Here is a 22,524-nt window from a genome sequence, read left to right as displayed (position 1 = left end):
ATTGTTTTGCAGGCAAATTGTTTTGCAGGCAAATTATTTAGCAGGCAAATTATTTTGCAGGCAAATTATTTTGCAGGCAAATTATTTTGCAGGAAAATTATTTTGCAGGAAAATTATTTTGCAGGCAAATTAGGGTTTTGGCAAATTAGGGTTTTGGCAAATTAGGGTTTTGGCAAATTATTTAGCAGGCAAATCATTTAGCAGGCAAATTATTTTGCAGGCAAATTATTTAGCAGGCAAATTATTTAGCAGGCAAATTATTTTGCAGGCAAATTATTTTGCAGGCAAATTAGGGTTTTGGCAAATTAGGGTTTTGGCAAATTAGGGTTTTGGCAAATTATTTAGCAGGCAAATTATTTTGCAGGCAAATTATTTTGCAGGCAAATTAGGGTTTTGGCAAATTAGGGTTTTGGCAAATTATTTAGCAGGCAAATTATTTTGTCAATTTTTTTGTCAAATTTGACAAAATACTTTTTACAAAATACTTTTTACAAAATACTTTTTACAAAATACTTTTTACAAAATACTTTTTACAAAATACTTTTTACAAAATACTTTTTACAAAATACTTTTTACAAAATACTTTTTGTCAAATACTTTTTGTCAAATTATTTTGTCAAATTATTTTGTCAAATTATTTTGTCAAATTATTTTGTCAAATTATTTTGTCAAATTATTTTGTCAAATTATTTTGTCAAATTATTTTGTCAAATTATTTTGGGGGGCAAATTATTTTGCAGGCAAATTATTTTGCAGGCAAATTATTTTGCAGGCAAATTAGGGTTTTGGCAAATTAGGGTTTTGGCAAATTAGGGTTTTGGCAAATTATTTAGCAGGCAAATCATTTTGCAGGCAAATTATTTAGCAGGCAAATTATTTTGCAGGCAAATTATTTAGCAGGCAAATTATTTTGCAGGCAAATTATTTTGCAGGCAAATAATTTAGCAGGCAAATTATTTTGCAGGCAAATTAGGGTTTTGGCAAATTAGGGTTTTGGCAAATTATTTTGCAGGCAAATTATTAGGGTTTTGTCAAATTGTTTTGTCAAATTATTTTGTCAAATTTTACAAAATACTTTTTACAAAATACTTTTTACAAAATACTTTTTACAAAATACTTTTTACAAAATACTTTTTACAAAATACTTTTTACAAAATACTTTTTACAAAATACTTTACAAAATACTTTACAAAATACTTTTCGCAAAATACTTTTTGTCAAATTATTTTGTCAAATTATTTTGTAAAAAGTATTTTGTAAAAAGTATTTTGTAAAAAGTATTTTGTAAAAAGTATTTTGTAAAAAGTATTTTGTAAAAAGTATTTTGTAAAAAGTATTTTGTAAAAAGTATTTTGTAAAAAGTGGGAACAAAGTGGGAACAAATTATTTTGCAGGCAAATTATTTTGCAGGCAAATTATTTTGCAGGCAAATTATTTTGCAGGCAAATTATTTTGTCAAATTATTTTGTCAAATTTTACAAAATACTTTTTACAAAATACTTTTTACAAAATACTTTTTACAAAATACTTTTTACAAAATACTTTTTACAAAATACTTTTTACAAAATACTTTTTACAAAATACTTTTTGTCAAATTATTTTGTCAAATTATTTTGTCAAATTATTTTGTCAAATTATTTTGTAAAAAGTATTTTGTTAAAAGTATTTTGTTAAAAGTATTTTGTTAAAAGTATTTTGTAAAAAGTATTTTGTAAAAAGTGGGAACAAAGTGGGAACAAATTATTTTGCAGGCAAATTATTTTGCAGGCAAATTATTTTGCAGGCAAATTATTTTGCAGGCAAATTATTTTGCAGGCAAATTATTTAGCAGGCAAATTATTTTGCAGACAAATTATTTAGCAGGCAAATTATTTTGCAGGCAAATTATTTTGCAGGCAAATTATTTTGCAGGCAAATTAGGGTTTTGGCAAATTAGGGTTTTGGCAAATTATTTTGCAGGCAAATTGTTTTGCAGGCAAATTATTTTGCAGGCAAATTATTATGCAGGCAAATTATTTTGCAGGCAAATTATTTTGCAGGCAAATTATTTAGCAGGCAAATTATTTTGCAGGCAAATTATTTTGCAGGCAAATTATTTTGCAGGCAAATTAGGGGCAAATTAGGGTTTTGGCAAATTATTTTGCAGGCAAATTGTTTTGCAGGCAAATTATTTAGCAGGCAAATTATTTTGCAGGCAAATTATTTTGCAGGCAAATTATTTTGCAGACAAATTATTTTGCAGGCAAATTATTTTGCAGGCAAATTGTTTTGCAGGCAAATTGTTTTGCAGGCAAATTATTTTGCAGGCAAATTATTTTGCAGGCAAATTATTTTGCAGGAAAATTATTTTGCAGGAAAATGGGGGGCAAATTATTTTGGGGGGCAAATTATTTTTGGGGGCAAATTATTTTTGGGGGCAAATTTTTTTGTCAAATTATTTTGTCAAATTATTTTGTCAAATTATTTTGTCAAATTATTTTGTCAAATTATTTTGTCAAATTATTTTGTCAAATTATTTTGTCAAATTATTTTGTCAAATTATTTTGTCAAATTATTTTGTCAAATTATTTTGTCAAATTATTTTGTCAAATTATTTTGTCAAATTATTTTGTCAAATTATTTTGTCAAATTATTTTGTCAAATTATTTTGTCAAATTATTTTGTCAAATTATTTTGTCAAATTATTTTGTCAAATTATTTTGTCAAATTATTTTGTCAAATTATTTTGTCAAATTATTTTGTCAAATTATTTTGTCAAATTATTTTGTCAAATTATTTTGTCAAATTATTTTGTCAAATTATTTTGTCAAATTATTTTGTCAAATTATTTTGTCAAATTATTTTGTCAAATTATTTTGTCAAATTATTTATATTATAATATAATACTTTTTACAAAATACTTTTTACAAAATACTTTTTACAAAATACTTTTTACAAAATACTTTTTACAAAATACTTTTTACAAAATACTTTTTACAAAATACTTTGTCAAATTATTTTGTCAAATTATTTTGTCAAATTATTTTGTCAAATTATTTTGTCAAATTATTTTGTCAAATTATTTTGCAGGCAAATTATTTTGCAGGCAAATTATTTTGCAGGCAAATTAGGGTTTTGGCAAATTAGGGTTTTGGCAAATTAGGGTTTTGGCAAATTATTTTGCAGGCAAATTATTTTGCAGGCAAATTATTTTGTCAAATTTTTTGTCAAATTTGACAAAATACTTTTTACAAAATACTTTTTACAAAATACTTTTTACAAAATACTTTTTACAAAATACTTTTTACAAAATACTTTTTACAAAATACTTTTTACAAAATACTTTTTGTCAAATACTTTTTGTCAAATACTTTTTGTCAAATTATTTTGTCAAATTATTTTGTCAAATTATTTTGTAAAAAGTATTTTGTAAAAAGTATTTTGTTAAAAGTATTTTGTTAAAAGTATTTTGTAAAAAGTATTTTGTAAAAAGTGGGAACAAAGTGGGAACAAATTATTTTGCAGGCAAATTATTTAGCAGGCAAATTATTTAGCAGGCAAATTATTTAGCAGGCAAATTATTTTGCAGACAAATTATTTTGCAGGCAAATTATTTTGCAGGCAAATTATTTTGCAGGCAAATTAGGGGCAAATTAGGGTTTTGGCAAATTATTTTGCAGGCAAATTATTTAGCAGGCAAATTATTTTGCAGGCAAATTATTTTGCAGGCAAATTATTTTGCAGACAAATTATTTTGAAGGCAAATTATTTTGCAGGCAAATTGTTTTGCAGGCAAATTGTTTTGCAGGCAAATTATTTTGCAGGCAAATTATTTTGCAGGCAAATTATTTTGCAGGCAAATTATTTTGCAGGAAAATTATTTTACAGGAAAATGGGGGGCAAATTATTTTGGGGGGCAAATTATTTTTGGGGGCAAATTATTTTGTCAAATTATTTTGTCAAATTATTTTGTCAAATTATTTTGTCAAATTATTTTGTCAAATTATTTTGTCAAATTATTTTGTCAAATTATTTTGTCAAATTATTTTGTCAAATTATTTTGTCAAATTATTTTGTCAAATTATTTTGTCAAATTATTTTGTCAAATTATTTTGTCAAATTATTTTGTCAAATTATTTTGTCAAATTATTTTGTCAAATTATTTTGTCAAATTATTTTGTCAAATTATTTTGTCAAATTATTTTGTCAAATTATTTTGTCAAATTATTTTGTCAAATTATTTTGTCAAATTATTTTGTCAAATTATTTTGTCAAATTATTTTGTCAAATTATTTTGTCAAATTATTTTGTCAAATTATTTTGTCAAATTATTTTGTCAAATTATTTTGTCAAATTATTTTGTCAAATTATTTTGTCAAATTATTTTGTCAAATTATTTTGTCAAATTATTTTGTCAAATTATTTTGTCAAATTATTTTGTCAAATTATTTTGTCAAATTATTTTGTCAAATTATTTTGTCAAATTATTTTGTCAAATTATTTTGTCAAATTATTTTGTCAAATTATTTTGTCAAATTATTTTGTCAAATTATTTTGTCAAATTATTTTGTCAAATTATTTTGTCAAATTATTTTGTCAAATTATTTTGTCAAATTATTTATATTATAATATAATACTTTTTACAAAATACTTTTTACAAAATACTTTTTACAAAATACTTTTTACAAAATACTTTTTACAAAATACTTTGTCAAATTATTTTGTCAAATTATTTTGTCAAATTATTTTGTCAAATTATTTTGCAGGCAAATTATTTTGCAGGCAAATTATTTTGCAGGCAAATTAGGGTTTTGGCAAATTAGGGTTTTGGCAAATTAGGGTTTTGGCAAATTATTTTGCAGGCAAATTATTTTGCAGGCAAATTATTTTGTCAAATTTTTTGTCAAATTTGACAAAATACTTTTTACAAAATACTTTTTACAAAATACTTTTTACAAAATACTTTTTACAAAATACTTTTTACAAAATACTTTTTACAAAATACTTTTTACAAAATACTTTTTACAAAATACTTTTTACAAAATACTTTTTGTCAAATACTTTTTGTCAAATACTTTTTGTCAAATTATTTTGTCAAATTATTTTGTCAAATTATTTTGTCAAATTATTTTGTCAAATTATTTTGTCAAATTATTTTGTCAAATTATTTTGTCAAATTATTTTGTCAAATTATTTTGTCAAATTATTTTGTCAAATTATTTTGTCAAATTATTTTGTCAAATTATTTTGTCAAATTATTTTGTCAAATTATTTTGTCAAATTATTTTGTCAAATTATTTTGTCAAATTATTTTGTCAAATTATTTTGTCAAATTATTTTGTCAAATTATTTTGTCAAATTATTTTGTCAAATTATTTTGTCAAATTATTTTGTCAAATTATTTTGTCAAATTATTTTGTCAAATTATTTTGTCAAATTATTTTGTCAAATTATTTTGTCAAATTATTTTGTCAAATTATTTTGTCAAATTATTTTGTCAAATTATTTTGTCAAATTATTTTGTCAAATTATTTTGTCAAATTATTTTGTCAAATTATTTTGTCAAATTATTTTGTCAAATTATTTTGTCAAATTATTTTGTCAAATTATTTTGTCAAATTATTTTGTCAAATTATTTTGTCAAATTATTTTGTCAAATTATTTTGTCAAATTATTTTGTCAAATTATTTTGTCAAATTATTTTGTCAAATTATTTTGTCAAATTATTTTGTCAAATTATTTTGTCAAATTATTTTGTCAAATTATTTTGTCAAATTATTTTGTCAAATTATTTTGTCAAATTATTTTGTCAACTTTTGACACTTTTGGTTGTTGAGAAACAGCTCCTAAAACATTATTTGACACTTTTGGTTGTTGAGAAACAGCTCCTAAAACATTATTTGACACTTTTGGTTGTTGAGAAACAGCTCATAAAACATTATTTGACACTTTTGGTTCAATTTCCCCGCCCATACGCATCAAGTCTACCGAAGTATCAGGTGAGAATGTGACCTAAATCTCCTAGAGAGAGAGAGAAGCTCACCGTCTAAGCAATACACCTGCAGCACCATGTTAGCCTTCTTCCTATTGGCCGTCCACTCCAGCAGGGACAGCGGGTAGGTCCGTGCGGTCTCGAGGGCGGGGCCTGCACTCAACTGGGACTTCTGATTGGCCTGGATGAGTCTGTGTTGCAGCAGCGCCTGGCAACCAACGGGGGCATGGTCAGACACAAACCTGTAGAGACACAGGTCAAGGGTCAAGGGAAGCATTAGATTTATTCAGTAGTTAAGTAAGGTCAAGTAGATCATTATGATGCCTTTGAATGTCCTCACTCATTGCATGCCATATTTGTTACTTACCGCATACAGTGTTACAAGACACACACACACTACAACAGACACACACACACACACACACACACACACACACACCACAACAGACGACAAACACACACACACACACACACACACACACACACACACACACACAATACAATAGAACACAACAAGTATAATATAATAACAAAACAAAGACACAACCTCAAGACCTAAGCCGAAAAAATAGCCCCCATAAGCCGAGTAAGGAAGCTGCCATTTCCATTCACGAAAATATATTAAAAAAAATATCCTTATAAGATGCTAAGCAACAAGCTATATTATGCTTAGATGATTAAAATAAATGTGCGCGACTGTAAAGACGAAACGGAAGTGGGGAGGAGGCTCCACTTCCGCTTTATCGCTTACTCATGAATAGCTCTTCCGTTGCTCCAGACTGTATGACGGAAGCATTTGGAAATTTGCGAGAGGCAACCGCCTGGTAACGTGAGACGAGTGTCATTAGTAGGAAGTAGAGATGGGACTCGATTAAAAAAAAATATCTAATTAATCAGAGGCTTTGTAGTTAATTAATCTAGATTAATCGCATTTTAATCGCATATCAAAATTCAACCTGAGAACAGCGAGAAACCTTTTTTAATGTTTTTTGATATCCCAGTGAATCAATGAATTAGTGACTACAGGATACCACTCATTTTCAACATTTTACTGTCATTAATATACCTGTTGTGGAAATAATAATAAAAAGTCACCCCATTCTGTGTTGCCTAGAACTGGAGGTCTGAAAAAAAAATAGTAACAGTAACAAGTACATCTCAGTGACATCACAAAGCTGTACTTACTTCATATTGTTACTGTTTTTTGTCAGACCTCCAGTTCTAGGCAACACAAAATGGGGTGACTTTTTATTATTTCCAGTTTTCAGTACTATAGTAAAGCGCCCAGTGAGAAACGTTCCGCGGTGAAAAAAAAGGTGCGATTAATTTATCTGTAGTTAATCGCAATAATTTTTTCTGTAGTTAATTAATCTAAATTAATCGCAATTAGTCCCAGCCCTAATAGGAAGAGTTATTCAGTCTGTGTGCCCGCGGCGCGCATGCATGCGCGCCGTAACACTCACTTCAGCAGGTGTTTCTCCAGCTTGGGCGACGGTGCGAAGGCGCAGGCGCAGGCCAGCAGCAGCAGCCAGCCCCGGTCGGCGTTGTGGGGGTTGAAGTTCCGCCACACCTGATTGGCCACCTGGGACATGATCTCGTCCCTCAAGCCCGGCGAGGAGAGGCCGCGCTGGATGATGTAGTTCCCGAACAGGTTCTCGGGAGCGCCGTTCAGGTGGGGGTCGCCCATGAACCTCAACACCTACAGGGAAAGGAAAAGAAAGGTACTATGTTTACCCAGGGTAACTGGACTAAGGAAAGGAAAGGTACTATGTTTACCCAGGGTAACTGGACTAAGGAAAGGAAAGATACTATGTTTACCCAGGGTAACTGGACTAAGGAAAGGAAAGGTACTATGTTTACCCAGGGTAACTGGACTAAGGAAAGGAAAGGTACTATGTTTACCCAGGGTAACCGGACTAAGGAAAGGAAAGGTACTATGTTTACCCAGGGTAACTGGACTAAGGAAAGGAAAGGTACTATGTTTACCCAGGGTAACTGGACTAAGGAAAGGAAAGGTACTATGTTTACCCAGGGTAACTGGACTAAAGAAAGGAAAGGTACTATGTTTACCCAGGGTAACTGGACTAAGGAAAGGAAAGGTACTATGTTTACCCAGGGTAACTGGACTAAGGAAAGGAAAGGTACTATGTTTACCCAGGGTAACCAGACTAAGGAAAGGAAATGTACTATGTTTACCCAGGGTAACTGGACTAAGGAAAGGAAATGTACTATGTTTACCCAGGGTAACTGGACTAAGGAAAGGAAAGGTACTATCGTAGATAATGTTGTGGGGGAGTTTTGCCAGTCCTTGTTATTTCACCGTGCTTGGGTGAGATGAGGCTCGTTTAATTACTGTACTGTCTTTGGCGCCTGATTTTCAACAGCGGAAGCCATAAAGGTCTTATCTTGGTGTAAGACTGGCCAATATAGAGGGTATGCGTGTGACATCATCATCCTACATACATCCAAACAGAAAAGTCCTGTGTGGTTGCATTAAGTGGAAACCGAGCTACACTTCCTAACCATCTGTCCATTGTACCAAGACATCAGAGACACATACTTCCCACAGATTACAACCACACACGGAGATTTTGAAAACATGACCAATGACAAAATACTCCCATATCTGCTGGGCTGAAGTACAACAATGTGCAAACACAGCAGCAAGATTTGTGAGTTGCTGTGATAGGAGAAGGATATCAAATGGAACACAACCACCCTAAAGACTAATCATTGTGTATATTCCTGCACTATACCTGCATTGAGTGATCTTGGTACACAGAAGTTGATCTATTGATGATTCTGACCTTCAAAGTACATAATTTTTGTTTTGATTGTATTGCTGTATTGTTGTATTGTTCTTTCTGCTTTGGCAATGTAAACGTATGTTTTCTCATGCCAATAAAGCCCTTTGAATTGAATTGCATTAAACAAGGTTAAACTCACTTTGCAACTCACCCTGCCACTCGATTTGACACTCAAACTATGCATGATGAACTGAGTGGGGTGGGGGTAGGGAACTGTGACGGACATTGTGTATTTTGTTTGTTTAACTGTATGTAATGTGTTTTATTTTCGTTTTATTTTTCGTTTTGTCATTATTTATTTATTTTTGTTCTGTATTTATTGTCAAAACATTTTGTGATGAGATTTTGTTTGTATTTGTGCTGCCATGGGGATGTGGGGGGGGGTAAAAAATATATGTCAATTGTTTTGAATATACTTATTTGTACTGTAAAGAAATTGAATAAACATATGTTTAAAAAAATATATATGCATGATGTGCATACCCTCTATATAGCTTCATGATGAATGCCAGGCTTATTTCAAACGTTTGCACAGCTCATCCACAGCTGATGTTAGACTCTAACCTCAATGAATCTAAACAGAGTCAACAAATCAGGCTTTGTATCTGTAACTCTTTTAGAAGATGACAAACATAACGGGGTCAAGGGACAGGTTCACAGACGAAACAAAGGCCTTTTGGAACACTAGTTCACAAGAGGAGGAAGTGAGAGCACAGATGAGGTCCCACCATGATGAAAAGTCCCAGGGCTTCTTCTCGGAGGTCCTCGTCTATCCGGGTCAGTGGCGCCTCAATAGGAACCATCAGCATTCCAAACTTTGGTTCCTACATGGATAGGGAGAGGTACAAGAGGAGGTACATCTTATTAACCGTACACCCAAATAGAGCGTCAGCAAAATCAAGGTCATCTAACTGTGTCCAAGGTGTCCACTGGATGCCATTTGACCTGGCCCTTCTTTCCCACACTCACCACCAAATGCAAGAGAAAACCAACATAGAAGGCACTAGAAGGATATGTTAGTGTACTATAATATGGTGTAACGGACCCTGAAGTAGGCCTGTGCGTAGCGGTAGAAGGGTGTTCTATAATAAGGTGTAACGGACCCTGAAGTAGGCCTGTGCGTAGCGGTAGAAGGATATGTTAGTGCACTATAATAAGGTGTAACGGACCCTGAAGTAGGCCTGTGCGTAGCGGTAGAAGGGTGTTCTATAATAAGGTGTAACGGACCCTGAAGTAGGCCTGTGCGTAGCGGTAGAAGGGTGTTCTATAATAAGGTGTAACGGACCCTGAAGTAGGCCTGTGCATAGCGGTAGAAGGATATGTTAGTGTACTATAATAAGGTGTAACGGACCCTGAAGTAGGCCTGTGCGTAGCGGTAGAAGGGTGTTCTATAATAAGGTGTAACGGACCCTGAAGTAGGCCTGTGCGTAGCGGTAGAAGGGTGTTCTATAATAAGGTGTAACGGACCCTGAAAGTAGGCCTGTGCGTAGCGGTAGAAGGGGTAGTTGTTGATGTCCAGAGGCAGAGTGTGCTGAGCCTCCTCCCTGATGTGAGGAGCCTGGAGCATGGCCAGGCAGTCAGAATGCAACACCTTACCACCTGGAGAGAGAGAGGGAGGGGGGAGAGAGAGAGGGAGAGAGAGAGTGGGGGGGAGAGAGAGAGAGGGAGAGAGAGAGAGAGAGAGGGAGGGAGGGAGAGGGAGAGAGAGAGAGAGAGAGAGAGAGAGAGAGGGAGAGAGAGAGAGAGAGAGTGGGGGGGAGAGAGAGAGACATTACTTCCGAATTATTTTAATCTGAAGGTTTTATTCTGAATGAAAAGCCCTCATGATGTAACCGCGGCCACTGACTTAGTGCGGTCTGCAGTAAGGCTCCCAGCTCGGCAGGAATCACCAGGTGTGTGACATTCACCACCTCTCTCTTCATCAGCTCCTGGAAGAGAGAGAGAGAGAACATCAATGTGTGTGTGTGTGTGTGTGTGTGTGTGTGTGTGTGTGTGTGTGTGTGTGTGTGTGTGTGTGTGTGTGTGTGTGTGTGTGTGTGTGTGTGCGTGCCTGAAAGTGTGTGAGTCCCTGTTTTTGTAAGAAAAAGGGAGGTTATTTTCCATTTCCAGCAAAATCCTGAGAACACTGTGTCCATCATGACCTGCTTTGGCACACTGTCAGTCAGTATAGAACAATAAAAACATCATTACTGTACATAGAATACACAAATGCATTACAGAACAATTTCAAATGCATCCCCAGTAGCAGTGATGATGGGCTGTAGGGATTAGGTGGTACGGTAGAGCTATTTAAAGATGGAGTGCCGTGATTCCATACAGGGCAGGCTATAGGGTTAGGTACGGCAGTGACGACATGTATCTTGTCTTTTGGTTTAGTTTAGCTTCCATGTGTTGGTCTGTGTATGTATGCACAGATGACACAAGTATTAGGGTTTAGCTTCCATCTGTTGGTCTGTGTATGTATGTACAGTATTTACAGTATGCACAGATGACACAAAGGTTTGATCCTTACCCTGTCTCTTCGCCTGCGGTCATCCCAACGCACCTGTAAACAGCAAACAACAATTTAAAATAACTGTAACATCACTGTAGAAGAACTATCGTGAACCCCAAAAAATGGCCCTTGGATAAGCACAAGTAAGGAAAGCTAGGCTGTATGTTGCTTTGAAAACCGGCATTGAATCATCGTGTTTACTGTTGTTTCTTATGGTCAAAAGGGAGAATTGGTGGAAGAGGGTTGAGGTACTGTATATGCAACATTTTAAAATCTCCTTCAAAAGGGATCTTTTCCCTTTTTTGCTTATATATGATGAATTCCTGTTCTGTTCTTTAACTACATAGAAGTGTCTATTTGTATGTCTGTATATGTTTTGATGAATTGAACAATGTTGACCCTGTTGTAAACAAGTGTAATGCTTAATTGGGTCGTCCACTCACAGTTAACAGTCTCTGTATTGAGTTTGTGCTTGAAATGTACTGTAATTCTACAAACTGTTAATACATATTTCAATCAATCAATAAAAACCTCGTTGGTGTTGTGGACATTTTAAAGTCTATTTGGGCATTGTGAGCACCCAAGACAGTTTTTAAGTTGTTTCATTCAGTATTCATTTGATATTAAATTCCTCTATAAACCCATTGTAACTTCAAACTCCATTTTAACCATGTTAGATTCATTGAAAACAGGCCTTCTAATGAGTGTTTTTTTCAATTACTTTTTTCATGTATTTTTAATAAAGCTTTTCTTTAATAGGAAAGGGATAAAGTCTGATAAAAGGAATATCAAATATCTAATTGAAACAAGAAATGTATAAACGGTGTGGCCGTGCTCTCAAAAGCCTGAGTAGGCCTAATATGATCAAATGACCCCGAGCATGTTTGAAAGTGAAATATCCAGTTAATAAAAGGATCAAAATAGCGTACTGTACTGTACTGTACTGTACCTTGCAGTATCTTTTGCGGTTGACATACATGTTGACCGTTGAACGGAACTGGATCAGACTCTGTCTCATAATGGCATAGCGCCTCCTGGAGGAGGAACACAACATGACATGGATAATATTATATAATGGCATAGCGCCTCCTGGAGGAGGTCAAACACAACATGACATGGATAATATTATTAGCTGTAGCCTAAATTAAGCTATAAAATGCAAACCTTATGACAAAATAAATATTGATAAGTTGCTGGTTTGACAGGAGAGTATTTCCTGTGCATGAAAGATGTACATATTTTCATTAATTATAAAAAAAAAAAAATCACACCCGTGTGAACTGAGTGGTGCCATGGACGTGGTGTTGGGTGCCTGCACATATGCACACATGGCATCAACGCATGGTGTTGTGTGCAGGCACACTACACTTTGTCTTTCTTTTTGCGAACGCAGTGAGCACTAACTATGAGACCTAGCAGAACATGTCTGTCTGTCTGTGTGTCTGTCTGTCTGTCACGCTGTAACACCACCAAAAATATGAATTATGATCGAAAATCTTTGTTACAATGAAACTGAATGGATGTGTTTTTTTTAATGGCAACTGTTCCATTTTGGCAGAGTCAGACGATCCGCGATGTCAACACCAGTCACTCCTCCCAGTCTCCCCCAGTCATGAAGCCTTCTACCCGGGCATAATTTCCTCTTTACGTCCCCTGTCTGTCTGGGACCACCAGAGCTCCAATAGCTATAGCAATTTACACAATCTAAATAAATAAGCATATAGAAACTATTTCACATTAACAATGTTGGTAAAACTAAGATATTTGAGGGGAAATATATAATTTATATCCACAAATAAAATATTATCATTGATTAACTCCATTCCTCTAGTCTCCATCCCTTTAGTTTCCATGAACATTGTAATTGAATGAATGTCATATCTGCAGTATGCACTGTTAGTCATGCACTTTTCAGGGAGAGTAGGGCAGACCATGATACGATCATGGTCATGATGTACATTGTTTTGTTACTAAAAATAAAATGAGACATTTTTCATATTAAAACTAAATATATGTCTGTATTGCATGTTCAAACCTAAAATGTATTTGACTAAGACTAAGACTATATAGTGCTTCTTTGTTTTAGTTTTCCGCCAGCTGGTAAAAAACACTGTTCATGTCAATGAAAGTTACATTCCGAGGTGTTTAATATTAAAACAAACGTCTTGTAACAAACACTAGCAGCGTGCTTGTTTGGGCGTGTCAGTGACTGTGTGTGGTGGTGGTGTGCAAGAGGTGGCACGCACGACCTGATGACTTAAATACATGCACGTGCGTTATTATGGATCCCACCGCAGCTCAGCCTCAACAGAGCTGAATCCGTTTTTATTCTACGGTCTCTGTCGCCCTCAAGTGGACAAAATCAGTAACAGGCCTAGAACCACAGTATGTTTCCTCTGCTGCCTTAAATGAATTACCTTTTGTAGGGTTGAGTTGAGTAAAGTTATATTTGAAAATAGGGTTAAAAAAATATCTATAACATAAATATATAACAGACCACACAATGTACTTTGAAATAACTTAAAATGGATAATAATTAACCCATGAGTTATAGTTACAATATTTAATTACTGAAGGTTAGTTCATATTGAACCCATTGCAATTTAGGCTGCTTGTTTCTTGTGTTTGTTGACACCAACAGAGAAAGAAGCATGTTGTTATTATTTTCTTATGAACACCAGACTCTGCACAACAAGCTATGAAAAAAAGAGAATACAGAAGAAACATTTAATTCTTTAAAACTATGGATGGAGCTGAAAATATTCACCATTTCAGCAACGCCAAGGAGCGCTTTCACCAAACAATAGCTGTGGAAATAGTGTATTTGGACTTGTTTACAGGTGGAGAGGAACTTTAATATTTCACCACTACACCCATAGGTGTCCCTGACAGACTTATCACACGTCACCACCAACCAGTTCATTCATTGAGCTGACTACAAGTTAAAAAAAACATTACACTAATCTACTGATGTGGTAGACAATTAGTGGACAATAAAACACTGGATAAAACATCAGCACTCGACTGCAGTAATAAACACAGATCAAATAATTTAAGGGCACTATGATCGCTTCACAGGATTCCCACACATTTTTACCAATGAATTTACAGAACCCAATTTCCAGGAATATAACAATTCAGTGCAATGATGAGTCTCTTACTCCTATGTGCAACAATGCCCAAAGACAGGCAGTGTAGCAACAATAAAGCATAGACTATAGAACGGTATGATCGGATCATTCTATTCCAAATGTTGCCTAATGTTTTTCTACACCACCTCTCCTAGGACATAGGATAAGGGCCGATTCATACTCCTATTTTAGAGCCGAATAAAAGTCGGTTCGGCTCTGTAGAGCCTACAATTTGACGTCATTTGAGGTTCGGGGGGGGTGGGGCGGGTACCGTCCTAAAGTCGGCTCTTCGGTGCTACTGAAAATTTCTGACGAGCCGAAATCATTTCGGCACTACAGCGCCGAAACAGCGGTAAAAATAGGAGTATGAATCGGCCCTTACTCTGCAGCACGCTGTGAGCTTGTAGATCGGTTCATTTTTGTCAGTGTCAAGCTGTGCTTCATTTGATGCTGATTGCCTTCATTTTACACTCTCAAGACTTGAAGATCTAATAAGGGTCCATTTGGTTACCAACTGATATCATTTAGCTGTATGGGGACCACCTGGAACCGGACCACTGGTGGCGAATCACTGCCTTACAATATTAAATATGAAGCAAATATAGATTGAAGTGCTTCGACACAAGACTGAATGGAAAGCAAAATAAAATAACAAAGTGCTCGTCACTGAACGGTACTGTAGCCCAATTTATCTTGTGCTTAAAGCAAACTAAAATAACAAAGTGCTCGTCACTGAACGGTACTGTAGCCCAATTTATCTTGTGCTTAAAGCAAACTAAAATAACAAAGTGCTCGTCACTGAACGGTACTGTAGCCCAATTTATCTTGTGCTTAAAAATGCTCATTATTTATATAAATAATGTTCTATCATTTAGTTCAACAATAAAATGTTGAAATGTATTATAGTTGTATCAAATAATGTTATATTCTTTAATTCAAACAATAAAATATGTATTTAATTTAAATACATAAAACATTTATTATTTAAAATAACAAATGTTCATAGCTGAAATTAAATTGTATGTCCCGTGAGCTGTGCAACCCGGACCACGCATCACAGCCAATATTTAACCCATTTTGGGCGGGAACCCATTTTGGTGTTTTAAGCATTGTCATGCTTTAGCTGTTGAAAAATAGCAGATCTAAAGCTCATAGCGCAGCACCGAGTGCCACACTACAAGCTTGTAGGTCTGATATTTTTGAAAAATCGTGAAAATGTGGCACAAATCTTTGAATATATATTCTTTCAGAGGGAACATTTTTAACTCATATTTGCTTCCCCCATTTTTCCCCTCACTGTATACGTTTCTTTTCCATTTTTGCTTCCTTTATGATTAATTCCTGTTCTGTTCTTTAACTATATAGAAGTGTCTATTTGTACGTCTCTAAATGTTTTGATGAATTGAACATGGTGGACCCTGTTGTAAACAAGTGTAATGCAAACTGTTAATAAATATTTCAATCAATCAATCAATTCTGGATTTGATAAGCGAGAAACACCAACACACACTCACAAAGTCACCCAAGTGAAAAACCATTAAATATACTTCATATAAAAAATAAAAAAAGTGACCAAAGTGTTCCTGTGCCTCAATGTCAGAAATGTGAGAGTTCACCGGAGGTGGGAGGAGCATTAAATGCCAACCTGGCTGAAAACACAATCTCCTCCCCTCAGTGGTGTTGGTGATGGCTCACAGACGCAGACGGCGGCTGCAGGTCTTTGCTCTCTGTGTCCGAAGCAGAGTCGATGTCCTGCGTCTGCTGTTTCATCCACATGGCAGCTCCTCGTGTCTGAGATATAGAAACAGAAAGTTAGCTCCTCTAATGCAAGTAACTGACAATATATACACAAACTCTGATGAGGCAGCATCGCATTGTTTGAAAAAAATCACTCCTGTGTGAAGTGAGGGGCTTTTTACCAACCCTTATCATCTCACATCATGACGATATCATAACATAACATATATATGTCGATTTGCTCAGTGACAGACAAAACAGACACTGTTCATTGTTAAGTTAAACGCCCGGGGGTATTTATTACATTAACCCATTCAAGGACGGGAACCCCTTTTGGGATTATGTTATGCTTTAGCTATTGAAAAATAGCAGATTTACAAGCTCATAGTGCGGCACTAAGTGCCGCGCTACGAGCTTGTAGAAAAATTGTGAAAATGTGGCGTGAATCTTTGAATATATATTCTTTCCCTGTGGACGTTTTTAACTTCAATCTTTGCTTCTGGGGGGTCTCTGGAACAGATAGGGGTCCCGCGGCCAAATACAGATAATTCTGGAGGTCCTTGACATGAAGAAAGTTGAGCACCACTGACATACTATAGATCGACAACAACAGGAGGTATGATTAATTCTAACGCGACTAGCGGTGGGCCGTCTAACACATAATCTTTGCTTAGAATTGGACGGAATTATTTAGATTTAGATTCACGCCAGCCTGTGGAGCGATGCGATGGGTTTTGATATCAATACATCACCGTCCTTTTATTGATCTCAGTCCTGGGCGACGAGTGTTACTAATTGATAGGACGGAGAACTCCGTCCTTGCCGCTCGGGTGTTAATGGCATTAAATGTTTGTGTTAGTGACAAAACAAACATTAAACTCTGTCCATTGTCAATGGCGTTTTGAATGTTTGTCTAGACAAGACAAACTTAATTAAATTAAACATAGGAGGGGCCAGCGCCCCTCAAAAATAGAATCTTTTGTATTAGCTTTAATATGTCATGTTACTTAAGGACTGGGATCTGAGATGATGATCATTACTGTGTCTACAGTACCTGCCCCTGAGATGTCTATCAGTGAAAGATTCAATATAAAGAGGCTTTTAACAAAAGTTGTGGGGCATCTTATAAACTGGGTGGGGGCGCGAGACGAGCAGTGACGCTGACGCACAATGAATTTGGCTTAAAATAAAACGGCGATATAGCTGCAGAAGATAGAGGAGCGCATATTGGATTGGTCTTTTATTTAACAATTAAACAGCGCCTGAACCAGGCATTACCTCTCCATCAAATAAAAATATATATAATCCAAACTCCTCTGTCAATTGTAAACGAACGGTAACATGAATGAACTCTTCAAGACACTTGTCAGAAATAAAATCAACCACGGTTGATTTGATTGATCATAAAGTTAACGTGACTGTGAGTGTGTGTATGGGAAAAATATATAAACTTCACAGATTATAGATCACTTGGAATTATAACAATCTGTTGAGTATTGCCTGAATAATGCCACTGGTGAAATCCCATTTTTTATCGACATGCGATGCCGATGGAGAAATCCCACATAGTTAAATTACCTCATAGTCATGCTGCATGAGCTGTTGGTCGATGAAGAATTATAATCCAAGGTTTGTCAATCATATTATGGTTTATGGTTGAAAGTAAACCATAATAAGTCAACTTTAAGAAGAGATCTGCAGTCATTGTGCTGCATGAGAGCAGCTCCGCTTGCTAATTGAGTTGACATTTGCGCAACTTCACTGCATGGCATTACAGTAATTAGTTATTTGCCAGCACCTGCTCCAATATAGGCCTAAATCGAACTTTATTTATATAGCACATTTAAAACAATAAAAGCTGACCAAAGTGCTGTAGGCCCACAGGCTGAAACAAGTGGAGCATCACCATCGGCGCACACATAATTAAAAGAAAAAACACAGGCAAATAGTATAGGCTACATAATTACAATAATACGATCAGGTGCAATTAAATGCCAAAGAGAAAAGGTGTTTTGGTCTGGGTCTGTAGGAGCTGCTCTGCTGCATGGGAGTTCACAGTGATGGAACAGGTCAGTCTTCAGACAAGAAAAAAAAAAGATATCGCTGGCAACGGCAAAATCAATTCTCCGCATCGCCAAAATAAAAATATAGGCCTAGTTTCATTCGTGCCATTATACTCTCAGCCAATATGCACAACGCAGCGCATGAGATTGCAGATCTTTGAATTTCCGGTGCGCGCACAAGTATAATGTACACCGCCAGGCTCCACAAGGTTCTCAGCGCAATGGCGCATCGATAAAAGTTGGGATTTTATAGTGGCATTATTCAGGCAATACTCAACAGATTGTTATAATTCCAAGTGATCTATAATCTGTGAGTTTATATTTTCATTTGGGTGTAAGTAATGTTTTTATATGACTTATCAAACATGGTAGCCTATATTTAATGTCCACTGAGCTGTGGTGCGCTTGCCTACACTCTCCATTAGGGATTTTCCCAGCGGTCATTTTCACTCTCGTGTAGCCTACAACCTTTAATCAAATTATTTAAAATGCAACCACACTTTCGATTTATTTTTCCTGGCTCCTGGGACTGCAGCTGCACTTGTTCAGTTGACTTCCTTGTTGTTAACACGGGGAAAGAGGAGGCGTTGCGAGGTGCTGCGAGGCGCAAGCATGGCTCGCGGACCAAATGGGGCCGTCTCGCGGACCAAAAACGTCGCTTTTTTATGACTATTCGATTCAAAATTTAAAAATCGATTTTTGTGCATATCGATTGAACGTCGATTAATCTATTTTTTTGGGTCAGCCCTAGTCCACACTACTACTGTACACTATCCCAGGTTAGGGTCAGACTCACCTCAGCGGTGGACTGCAGGCTGCAGGGCGAACATGATCTGGTTGACTCCGTGGTGAACGGGCTTGCCGTAGGTGGCTCCCTTCGGTACGGGGCGTTCACGACCATCACGGCGCACACGGATACGATAGATGACGTAGCCTGTTGAAACAAAAAAAGATATGATAATGACGTAAACATACGCTAATGACGTAGCCTGTTGGAATAGAACACAGTGCTGCTGTTTTTGCTTGTAAAATGTGTTATATTGTTTTCGGCAACACAAAATCTTTCTCAAATGTCATAAATACATATACCTAACATCTAAAACAAGTACTGGTGCTTAGTGTACTCATACGTTAATCTAGATCATGAAATGTAGCACATTTGTAAAAATGTAAATGGCATCCAGCACATTGAAACATACACACAGTGCTGTGCCCTGAGATGGAGGGATCAGCTGACCACTGCATGTCTTGTAGTTGAAGCGGATGTCAGATGTTTATAGGGTGAGCAGGAAAGGTGACAGCACTGAGCCCTGGGGAGTGCCTGTGATGTACACCAGCACCTCCGAACAGACAACCCTGCAGTCTCACATACTGCAGTCTGCCCCAGAGATTCTTGGATCCATGCCACCAAACCATGCCACCAAACCATGCCCCCCCCCCCCCCCCCCCTTCAACACAAGCTTCTGCAAGCAGTTGTGACCGGAAAGTTTTGAAGACACTGGAGAAGTTTAAAAACAGCATGACAGCAGCAACTGTATTGCCCAGGGTGTCAAAGTGTGTGAATGCCTTGTTTAGCATGTAGAATAGATGACATCATCAAACCTGGTATGCAGACTGAAGGGGGCCAATGTACTGATTGCACGGAGATGATCACAGTTCCTCCCCGTCTTCAGGGAGAGGATATCGTTTGGATCAGCCCCTCATCACACGTAGAAAATGCATGTTTAGGCCAGAAAGGAATCTTTTTCCTACCGGAAATAAAAAAACGTTGTTACTCCACTGCGCCCTTGCAGATATATAAAAAAATCCCTTTCTGGCCAAAATAAATGCATTTTATACAAGTGGTGGGGAGCTCAGAGTGGAAAGTAGGCTTTCTAGTAATAACACAAGCCACCTTTGTATTGGTAAGTATAGGTACGTATTTATATTTCCGCAACAGAGGAGAGGCTGGTCTGCATTTCATGCGAGCGCAGGAAGACAACAGTCCCATAGCTCTAATGAAGGCATTAGAGCTGAACTATACTATACTATACAATACTATAATCAGTGTTTCCTGCAGGAAAAAGCTTTGGCATGGAGCTGGGCACACCCTCTATAGAGTGTTCTAGATAGATGTAATCATTGATACGTCACATACTGATAAAATAACTATTGTAAGCGCCATTTGAGTCACCTAACTGTGGCCAATGATGTCCACTGAGGGGTGTGGTCAATGTGAAGGTTGGAAGGGTATTTAATCTGATCTCAATCAAGCAGCAGGTGTTGCTGACAAGAGGCAAACAGTTTTCAGACTGTGTTTAGGAGGCTGTTTGTATCATTTACGTTTATTGCATTTATTTATATGTATGCTGTAGTGACTAGGCCTGCAGAAACAGATAATAAATCTGTCCAAACATGTGCGTAGAGTTTTCATTATCATTCATTATACCAACTCTACGCAAATGTTTGGACATCACTTCCTGGAGCACACGTCTTAACTACAACCCCACTGTCGGCAACCAGTATCACCCAAGTATAGGGTCTTGGGCGTTACAACTATAATAAAACTTTCAGTTTGTCTTGTCTAGTTTCCTCACAAAACCAGAGTATGAGAAAAATGTTTTAATGACCAAAGCTTGCAGTGGCAGTGTCCAAAGTCTCTTTCCCATTTCAATGTACAGATTTAACTTTGATCCGACTCACGATTATCGACCTGTTGCTTTGACATCTGTTCTCATGAAATGCCTGGAGAAAATTATCTCTTATATCAAGAGCATCATTCCTGCTAGTATTGATCCCTTACAGTTTGCTTACTGTTCAAATAGATCTGTGGATGACGCAATCTCTCTTGCTCTACACACTGCCCTGGTACATCTAGAAAAGAAAAGCTCTTACGTCAGACTACTGTTCATAGACTATAGTTCCGCTTTTAACACTATTGTACCATTTAAATTAGTGTTGAAACTCAGTGGCCTTGGTGTGGGAAGCTCCATCTCCATTTGATTTTCTGACGGGTAGGCCCCAGTGTGTACGCATAGGAGAGAGAAGCTCATCCACAATTATCACCAGAACCGGTGCGCCCCAAGGCTGCTGCCTCAGTCCTCTGCTGTATAGCTTGTTTACATTTGATTGTGTCGCCAGATATGAGAATAACATCATAATCCCAGCCTACAGACCCAGTAAACACTCACCCTGCTAGGCCTTGTATCCCAGCCTGCGGTCCTTGTCGGGCCTGGTAGGTCGGGGGGCTCTGTAGAGGTTGGACAGCTGGCGGTACTGCAGCAGGAAACGCATCACGACGGCTGCTTCTTGCGCCCCAACTCCTGCATGTATTTGTACGCTCCCATATTGGTTTATCTGCAGGAGGAGAGACAGCAGGACAGTAAGACAGTGTACTTGTACAATAATACTTTCCGTCAAGAAATTCTGTGCAGGAGTTTGGAAGCGCACGTCAAAGTCACCCTGCGTACCACCTGTTTCGAATTTGGACATAATGCAGGAGGCAGCAGCGCAACCCATTACAAAAAAACTTCCAAACTGCAACACACAAGTGCACAGAATGTCTTGACAGAAAGTATCTCATAACAACATGTCTACGGTGGATTTTTATTAAACAAAAGCTCAGCAGATTGAAAGAGGATAATTCAAGCTTGACCTACAGCTGCAATGTTGGTGACTTTAATGTCGTTTAATACAAGCAGATCGCAAACGCAAATTGGATGAATGGGGAGTCAATGGAGGGTATTGCAACTCTAGATTCATCCCATTATTAAAAAATCTAGAGTTGCGAATTGCTGCTATAGTCTAGTATCAACTAGGCTTGATAGCCTGATATAGTCTGGGCTTTAAATGAGCTGTACTGTACTTTGTTTGAATGTGTGAAAGGTGGTATATAAATAAAATGCCCTACTTGCTCAGACTGAGGTAACGCATATATATATATATATATATATATATATATATATATATATATATATATATATATATATATATAGTCTGTATAATCATTCATAGGCTACTACTACTCATTGTTGACAGAACATACTGTATTCATTTCACACTCAGAGATGATAGATAATTCAATCAGTGTTCATTCAGTCACTGACTGAACATGTGACTCATTCAGAGATAAAGTGGAGTATTTTGGTGTAAAGTGAACGGATTCAACGGAATGGTCTCTCTCTCTCTGTGTGAATCTCTCTCTCTCTCTGTGTGTGTGTGTGTGTGAGACATTTCAAGTACAACTCCAAAAACTGTTAACTGTGAGTGGACGACACCATAAAGCATTACACTTGTTTACAAGAGGGTCCACATTGTTCAATTCATCAAAAAAGGTGTAAAC

At 36.3% G+C, this 22,524-nt stretch overlaps 1 pseudogene across 1 annotated transcript; it reads right to left on the bottom strand.

Annotated features, from left to right (window-relative positions):
• Positions 1 to 6,022: 6,022 nt before the first annotated feature.
• LOC308314682 (unconventional myosin-XV-like) lies at positions 6,023 to 21,529 on the bottom strand (annotated as a pseudogene). Its single transcript has 10 exons — positions 21,374 to 21,529; positions 19,000 to 19,137; positions 16,103 to 16,194; positions 12,222 to 12,306; positions 11,291 to 11,323; positions 10,625 to 10,706; positions 10,130 to 10,377; positions 9,507 to 9,602; positions 7,435 to 7,670; positions 6,023 to 6,213 (listed from the first exon to the last, which is right to left on the bottom strand). The product of its transcript is annotated as an unconventional myosin-XV-like (transcript).
• Between the last annotated feature and the right edge of the window lie 995 nt (positions 21,530 to 22,524).

Source organism: Protomyctophum bolini (assembly GCF_963924005.1).
Source record: "Protomyctophum bolini genome assembly, chromosome: 4".
In the NCBI taxonomy this organism is placed as follows: domain Eukaryota; kingdom Metazoa; phylum Chordata; class Actinopteri; order Myctophiformes; family Myctophidae; genus Protomyctophum; species Protomyctophum bolini.
The sequence above is the reverse complement of the archived record's forward strand: the minus strand, read 5'-3'. Positions and strand labels throughout refer to the sequence as shown.